The sequence below is a fragment of the Morus notabilis genome, unplaced genomic scaffold (assembly GCF_000414095.1).
Source record: "Morus notabilis unplaced genomic scaffold, ASM41409v2 Scaffold732, whole genome shotgun sequence".
In the NCBI taxonomy this organism is placed as follows: Eukaryota; Viridiplantae; Streptophyta; class Magnoliopsida; order Rosales; family Moraceae; genus Morus; species Morus notabilis.
Window position 1 is genome coordinate 334,430 of NW_010362186.1, and position 7,413 is coordinate 341,842.

Genomic DNA, 7,413 nt, shown 5'->3' on the forward strand with positions numbered 1-7,413 from the left:
GTAAGAGTGAGGAAGCATAGTGGGGGTTACTCGTTGTGTCAATCTCATTATATTGAGAATGTGCTTCTTAAATTCAATCATTTGAAGTTTAAAGAAGCAAATACCCCATATGATTCTAGTGTTAAATTACTAGAGAATGCAGGCAGAGCAGTGGCACAGCTTGATTATGCTAGTGCGATCGGTAGCTTAATGTATGCTATGCATTGTACAAGACCCGACATAGCATTTGCAGTATGCAAACTGTCTAGGTTCACGAGTAACCCGGGTATCGAACATTGAATGCAATTGGAAGAGTACTTGGTTGTCTTAAAAGAACTATTAACTTGGGTTTGTCATATAATGACTATCCGACCGTACTTGAAGGGTACTCGGATGCAAGTTGGATAACAAGTGCAAGTGATAATAAATCTACATCTGGGTGGATTTTTACAATTGCAGGAGGAGCCGTCTCTTGGGCTTCTAAGAAACAAACGTGCATAACTCACTCTACGATGGAGAGTGAGTTTATAGCACCTGCCGCTGCAGGCAAAGAAGCGGAATGGTTAAGAAATCTATTGCTTGATATTGAGTTGTGGTCACAACCGATGCCATCTATTTCTTTATACTGTGATAGTGAAGCTACTTTGTTTAGAGCTTATAACAAGGTTTATAATGGTAAATCTAGACATATTAGCTTGAGACATGAATATGTTAAACAATTAATAACCGATGGCGTTATTAATATTGTTTATGTTAGGACAAACAAGAACTTAGCGGATCCTTTGACGAAAGGTCTTTCAAGAGACTTAGTCAAAGAAACATCTAGTGGAATGGGACTGAAACCTTTCTTTGAAAGAGTCACCAATGATGGTAACCCAACTATGTAATAGTTATACCGCTATTCCATAGTTAAATGGGTAAGAACAAATTATTGTTATGTGACCGGGTTAGCACCGAACTTTAATTAGTCCCTTCCAAGATATCGGTACAAAAATAGCTACGTGTTTGAGGTTTAGTTTATACTCTTAATGAAGTTCGAGTCTCTTAGTAGCTAGAGATATAATTCGAACTTCACCTAAGTGAACATAAGGAATGGTGCCGTTCCTAACAAGACCTTGGTTTAGTCTTGTAAATGTTCATGAATCCAAGATAGAGCACAAGGCCGGAATAGTGCTAAACAATTGGAACAGTTTTGAAATCTGGGATAACACATATGTCATATATTTTCGGTATTTGCTTAACAGACAAAGTTTAATGCAAAGCACACTATTGTCTTGTGAATACTTTGAAGTATAGTCACTAAGTAAAGGTTAAAATCGAAAGATACCTTCATGTATGTATGTATTTATCGTTGTTAATTCTGAAGAAATATTACACATTCGGGAAGTGTGGGCTGAAGCAAGGACGCGCTGCAGCGCGCTTGGGCGCTGCAGCCTGCGCAAAACAGACCTCTCGGGTCTGTTTTTGCTAGGTCCGCGCGCTGCAGCGCACAGTAGCGTGCGCTGCAGCGCGCCCTGGGCGCTGCAACCTGTGCAAAACAGACCCCTTGGGTCTGTTTTGCTAAGCCCGCGCGCTGCAGCGCGCCTCTTGGGCGCTACAGCGCAAATTGTCGACGGAAAATGAATTCGTGTGTTTTAGTGATCTGAAAAGGTTTCGAACCATTGCATCTATTTGTGATATGTTTTCTCATATATCTGAGCACTTATTAACAATAGAAATAACTATTGATATAAGTGCATCAGCATATAAAAGATAACCATCAAATTGAAAAGGTATCTTTATGTGAAAGGTTGTAACACTTAAAGAGGATGGATGCATCCCTGTCTTTATATGATGAACTTCAGAAAATACAGATATATATATTGTTTTGGAACTCAATATTTTTTGCTAGATATTGTGTTCAAGAGTTTGTTGTATCTTGGGGGTAATTTGCCATTTAAAACTCATTAGCAAATTTTGAAAAGTGAGGGCAAATAAAACCTTAAAGGAAAGTATTCATATATGCCTCAAACCATTTTTTCTGCTTTGTCTATTCTTTTCATCCTCCCAATTCCGAATTTCTTTAACAGTACCGTACCGTGCCGTGCCGAATCCGGCACTGTTACGGGCTGGGCCGGGACCTCTATGGACGGCTCGGCTCATTTGACAACTCTACCGTTATCTCCATACCTATTTTTAGTCTGTGCCGAGGGCTTGTCAACTCTGTTTCACAGTGCAGCGAGAGATGGAACGGTAACAGGATTTGCTTGCTCTAGATATGGTCCCAAAGTTAGTCATCTATTTTTCGCAGATGACAGCTTGGTGTTTTGTAAAGCCAGAGTGGATGAATGTCAAAAAGCCAAGGAGATTCTAGGTTCGTATGAGGCAGCCTCTGGGCAGAGTATCAACTTTTCCAAGTCTGCGGCAACGTTTAGCCCAAATGCGGAGGACGTAGATCGGGTTTTATTGCTGCAAATCCTCATGATCGTTACTTGGGTCTTCCTACGCTTGCGGGAAAAAATAAATAGCAAACGTTTCATGCTATTAAAGAGAGGGTTGGTAAGAAAATCCAACTGTGGAAAGGCATGCTTTCTTCGCAAGGAGGAAAGGAAGTTTTAGTGAAGGCCAAGCAAGGATGGAGGCTCATTCAGAACCCAAATTCTCTGGCGGGTCGAGTTCTTAAAGCAAGGTATTTTCCTATTAACCATTTTTTGCAGGCCAAACTAGGCAGTAATCCATCATACATTTGCCATAGCATTCTATGGGGACGAAAACTCCTACAGACCGGGCTGCGATGGAGAGTAGGTGATGGTTTGTCGATCAAAATTTTTGATGATCCATGGCTACCAACCCCGGAGTTGTTTAAACCAATTACTTAGCCAACTGATGAAAATCGTAATTGGTTTGTGGCTGAATTGATGGATAATACAGCTTCGTCATCCTCTTGGTTGGAACACAGAGTTACTTAGAGTCCGTTTAGTTCATTGATGCAGATTTTTAATTCGAGTTAAGATGTGATTTTATATGAAAGTTTTTTACTATAATAAAAAATTAGATGTGACTAATTCTAAAAGTTTCTTACTGTAATAAAACTCGAATCGGTAAAATGAACGGAGTCTTAATTCATTATTTCTAAGGATAGATGTAGAGGCAATCATGAGCATCCCTGTTGGAATGGTTCGGCAGCAAAATAGGCTTGTTTGGCATTTTGATGGGAAAGGAAAATACACTGTTAAATCCGGCTACTTCGAAGCAATGCGAAGACGAAATGAAGCAGGATCTTCAGGTGGGTGTGTGGACCAAAAGTGGTGGAAGACTGTGGCATTTGCATATTCCACACAAGGTAAAAATCTTTATATGGCGGACTTTATCATAATATTCTTCCTGTCATGGGATAATTTAGCTTTGCATGGTGTTAAATGCTTGGCTGGATGTAGAAGGTGTCAAGAGGCAAAAGAGACAAATTTTCATGCGCTTATATCCTGTAATGCCGCTATCCGAATATGGTGTCAAAGTATTTTTTGGGACCAATTACAGCGGTTCAAGCATGATAGGATGGATGTTCTATTACAATCCGTAGCAGCAACTTTTCGTCTGAAAGAATTTGAGTTGTTTTGTCTAATCTTGTGGTTTGTCTGGAAGGATATAAATTGTTATGTCTGTTTTTTAGTCAGTGTCACAAAAAGTGTTATAACACTTATTGTAACACTGATGACAAATATGTGCATATGGATATAATTTTTTTTTATTCAGCAGCAGTAAATTATAAGTGCAGAAAGATCAACAGAAACATAAAAGACACAAGAAATTGATATCGCAGTTCGGTGCGCACACCTAAATCTACGAGGCCACGCCCAAACAGTGAACAATCCACTAAGATAAAGAGATTACAAACACCAATCGATCTTACACACTCAAAGACTCCCTCTTTAATGTTGTCACTACTGTGGATAATCTCTTAGTGACCTTGTTCAGCGAGCACTACTCGTCTTTAAAAACTTTCTCTCGAAAGTAATACGTTCTTCTCCCGAAGAACCACCTTTTATTTTTTTCACTCAAAGAACATCAAAGCAGCTTTTTTTTTTTTTGTAGAATATTTCACTCAAAGGCACTCCTACGTTCACGGCTGCAAACTAAATATATACACCCCAAATTGGTCTATTCTTCCACTAAAATCACCCTACATAAAACAACTTCTCATCTAAGGATTCTTCCCATACATGGAGCCCATCAATTAGCCACCAAAAGTCGACCAAATCAACTCCATAAACTTATTTCTTTTTATTGAGAAAATCATCCCAAATTCGGTGCAAGTAGCCAAAAATAAAATCTGCATAGTAATCCATAATTTTATTAATTTTGCTTTTGAATTTATAACCTTTTATCAACAAATTTGCCAGTCCTAACAGAAATGAATTTAGAGTCTCAATAATCGAGAGTGATGCTTTGAATGCAGTACGGGCAGTGAATGAAGATCAAGATTTTGCTGCGGAGTCCCCGATTATATAGGACATTCAAGTCCTCTTGTTAGATGTTGGCAGTGGTTCGTGTAACCATATTTCTTGCGAGAGCAATATGGCTGTCCACACATTAGCTCGATTAGCCTTTTCTTTTAGTGAGGCTAGTGTTTGGATTGACGGTTATCTTAGTTGTATTAACAGTTCTATCACTGCTGATTTACCTCAGATGAATTAAGACATCGTTCACTTCACTGATTCGAGTTTTACTATAATAAAAAACTCTCAGAAATAATCACATCTAATTTTTTTTTACTACAGTAAAAAGCTCTCACATAAAATCACATCTCAATTCGAATTAAAAATTCGAATCAGCGAACTAAACAGACCCTAATAATATTTCAATTTCTTAAAAAAAAAAGTATTTTCCAACATGTGGTCACAGTAGAAAAAACACAAAAGTAAAACAAAAAACAAAATATTTCAAAAAGTAAAAACAAAAAGTGAAACGTATTTTAAACATATGTAGTCCATCAGTATCTCTTATAAATGTAGGTGTACACTTATAGGTTCTCATTATTTTTAACCTTATCGATCCTTGATAATGATGTAGTTAAGTTTATGTTGTGTGGGTTAGAAGATACCTTTGCGGTCCGCATCTACTCTAAAATGGCCTGAACTTCCGAAGTATTTTGGGAAAAGTAATTTTTCTGAAAATGGCCACATTCCAATTCTTAACAAAAGATTGTGATATATTGTAAGATATAGAAGTGAAACATGCCATCTAAAATGGCTTGAACTTTGTAAGTAGTTTGGGAAAACTGATTTATGAAAATGTGTTCCAATTCTTAACAAAAAAAAAAAAAAAAAATCGTCTTACATTGTAACATATATAAGTGAATGGTGTTACACGCCATTTATTCAATATAACCAAGACGCAAGAACAAGAAATTCAGCCATGCCAACCTCCCCCACCAAGCTCTCTCCTCTTGCTCAAAACTCCAAAAGTACTCGGGCTCGTCTAGTTCTAAGACTTGCACTCATGATTTTAATTCTGCTCTCATAAAAAAAATTTAAATAAAAAAAGTTCCTACTAATGGGTGTTAGATTTTGGACGTGCATATAATTGTATATTATATGTTATCATATTAAGTTAAGCTCATTTAAAGTGTTCAAATAAGGTTTTAGATAATTTGGACTTTAATGCATCTAATAAGTGTGAGCCTAATATGTATAGAGACTAAATCGTTATTTCTTATTTTATGATTAGTCAAATTAGAAATAATGAAAAGTTAATTTCTATATAAATGGTTGTGGTCCCCAAATTATATGTATGAAACTTTTCTGACATCTCATCATTAGAAAAGTGAAAATTCCTTCTCAAGGCATTCATACTGAATAATTTAGAAGATTAATAACCAAAAGATTGATCAAGAGCTACAAGATTCATGAAACAATCTGTTCCTATAGACTCAGGTACGTTTTCGATTAAGTCTATTCTTCCTGATGATTTAACATGGTGAATCTTGGTGTGATTAAGGATTTCATCAATAATGAATTTATTTGCATCAATGGGTTCTCTTACCAAATTTAAATTGAGAATCAAAATTTACAGTGATTTGAATCGATGAACTAAATAGGTCGTTCCAGTTTATGACCGACCATTATCATCAAACCAGTACATTTAGGGTGCGTTCGTTTGGCACACAAAACTCGAGTTAGCCTAATTCAGATTGAATTTTGAGCCTAATATCACGTTCGGTAATTCAAACTCAGACTCAAAACTCGAGTTTGAACTCGAGTAATAAAACATCAACTACCCCCTGATATTCCTTTAACTCGAGTCTGTCTTCTACAGTGCAGATTCTCTGCGCATACCTGCTTTTCACATGCCTTGTTACCGTTGCTTGCCATTCATTGTCGTTTCCAAGGTTTGCTGCTTGGCTCACGAGAAAGGGCCCCTCTCCGGTTCTCGCCCTTCGCTTCCCTCATCTCCCATCTGCTACAGTTGCGCCTCCGTGAACCCCAAGGCCGCGTGCAGTCTGCGATGCTATTTTGATCCAGTGGGTTTGTGCAAATCGATGGCCGCGTGAGTTCCTCCTTCCTCGTGCCCCCATAAATCCCTCAATACTCACCCATTTCCTGATTGTGCGCCCAACACGAAACCCTATTTTCCATCTTCTTCAATTTTCAAATCGGACAAAATTGGTCCGCCGAGCGTGAAGTCCTACAGTCCACTGGCAGTATTGTTGAGTCGATGTAGTGTGCAACGTCGTTTCCGAGTGCGTAGGAGTTGTCTCCGGTACCGGTCTTCCCGTCTTCGTTACCGTCGGCGAACTTGGCTGCCAGAACCGTCGGACTCACGGTTGGGGGTTATCGAAGCAGAGCATCAGCACTCCTCTGTCGGCTCAAACACGGTAAAATGTCCCCCCTTGATTTTTTTACATTATCACGAAAACTGGTCTGTGTGTGTGCAATGCAATGCTTTGCATTAATGTTGATTCCACCATTATTTGCGGTGATTAGGATGTGCGGCTAATGATGCTGCCGATTCACAACAACCCAAAATAGCTTAGAAAAACTAGAGCACAATAAGCAAAACAATGGCAAAAAAGACAGATTTTTTGCCATTGTTTACAGAACATAAGAACAGCCAAACGACCCTAAACTCAAGTTTTGTGTGCCAAACGATCGCCCCAACTAGTATGTCGTTACATATGAGATCTGTCGTTTTTGGCTGTCCAAGCAGAGCATCAGAATTTGTTCCTTTTTCTGAGTTGAGCATGCATCCCCTGAACACGATTTTTATGAAAGGTTGTAACTGTTATAATTAACAAATCTGTTAGTTGACTGTTGACGGTCATATAATCTTCATTGTTAGATCATAACCATTTGATAATAGATTCAAATAAATTCTAAAGACAATTGAATTTGATGATCGATCGAATCAATAGCAGATTAAATCTAAAAAGTGCAAGCAAAAAAAAAAAAAAAAAAA

At 38.1% G+C, this 7,413-nt stretch overlaps 1 protein-coding gene across 1 annotated transcript in view; it reads left to right on the top strand.

Annotated features, from left to right (window-relative positions):
• The first annotated feature begins 6,142 nt into the window (after nt 1-6,142).
• LOC112092199 overlaps nt 6,143-7,413 on the top strand; it is a 7,328-nt gene continuing 6,057 nt past the window's right edge. Inside the window, exons 1-2 of the mRNA XM_024167664.1 lie at nt 6,143-6,176; nt 6,279-6,832. The gene's annotated coding sequence lies outside the window, so the exon portion shown is untranslated. The remainder of the gene's footprint in view (nt 6,177-6,278; nt 6,833-7,413) is intronic.